The sequence below is a fragment of the Arachis stenosperma genome, chromosome 10 (assembly GCF_014773155.1).
Source record: "Arachis stenosperma cultivar V10309 chromosome 10, arast.V10309.gnm1.PFL2, whole genome shotgun sequence".
NCBI classification, from domain to species: Eukaryota; Viridiplantae; Streptophyta; class Magnoliopsida; order Fabales; family Fabaceae; genus Arachis; species Arachis stenosperma.
The window spans coordinates 11017615-11018960 of NC_080386.1; positions in this window are offsets into that span (position 1 = coordinate 11017615).

Consider the following 1346-nt stretch of genomic DNA (forward strand, 5'->3'; position numbering starts at 1 on the left):
AATTAACTCATCATATTACAATTTAACAGGTAACACTAATTTAATCACCTTTCACAGCCACAACTCAACCAATTCATCATAATCACACAAAATTAGAATTTCAACAACTCCATCAAAATCAGAAAACCAATATCAATCACAAAACCAATATAAATCACAGCTTCAATTCAAACTCATCATTCAGTCATTTCAAGTAATTATAAATTATTTGTAAATATCCACTAGACTTCCGTGGCATTTATAATTTAAAACAGTTAATTTCAAAATAAACCCGCTACCTTCGTACGAAATTAGAATCAACAAAAATTCTGGAGAAGCTTTCTAACTAAATTGCTGAAGAAGAAAATGTCAGAAGTCGTCTGTGCCTCCTAGAACTCCAATTGGCCTAACTCAAAGAGAAGAGGAGCTACATCACCGTCAACTTCTACCGGACAAAAGTAATGTATGCCAACATGTAGAGGAGGAGGATACGAACACTTTTATCGGATTAGATTTTTTTATTGGAGTTACGAATTAAAAGAAATCGAAGAGGAAAGAAATGCGGGGAGCTCACGGTTTCACCATGCAATTCGGTTACTCTCTCTTCATTTTTGTTAGAATATAATTAGGATCAATTAGGATCAATTAGTATTATTTAGTATATCTGAATATTTATTATAGGAGATTACGTCTTTATTATTACGATTCTTTTAGTACCTATAAATACCCTTTTATATTGTATCATTCTAGACAAGTTGAATAGACAACTTGAGCAGATAACTTGAATATACTCAATAATACACAAATTCTTTATTCAGTTTAATCTCTTGTTTCTAACATGGTATCAGAGCCATGGTATCCTCCTTGAAGAGGATAGGTTATTTTCCTTGCGGTGAAATCACCGTAATTTTTGTATTTTTTTCTATGCCATTCTTCTTTCTCTTTTGTCACTTCTTTGATGCTTTTCACCTCACAGACTAGCCTATTTTCTCTGTCTTGTATTTTTTTATTCGAGTCAAATTATCAAACACCATTGTCATCCGCTGCTTACCTATTCTCATGAAGAAATCATATAGTTTTCGTTCTCTTTCGGCAATTCCATCTGCGTTCGCTCATGGCAGTTCCATCTGCGTTCTCTCGTGGCGGTTCAGTCTGCCTTCTCTCGTGGCAGTTCCGTCTGCCTTCTCTCGTGGTAGTTTCGTCTGCGTTTCATCCATGTTTCCTTGTGGCAGTTTCGTCTGTATTTCTTTCCGGCAGTTCCGTCTGTGTTTCCCTCATATAGCGGCAGTTCCATCTGCGCTTTCTTCAGACAAGCGGTAGTTCCATCTGCGCTTCCTTCAGACAAGCGGCAGTTCCGTCTGCGCTTC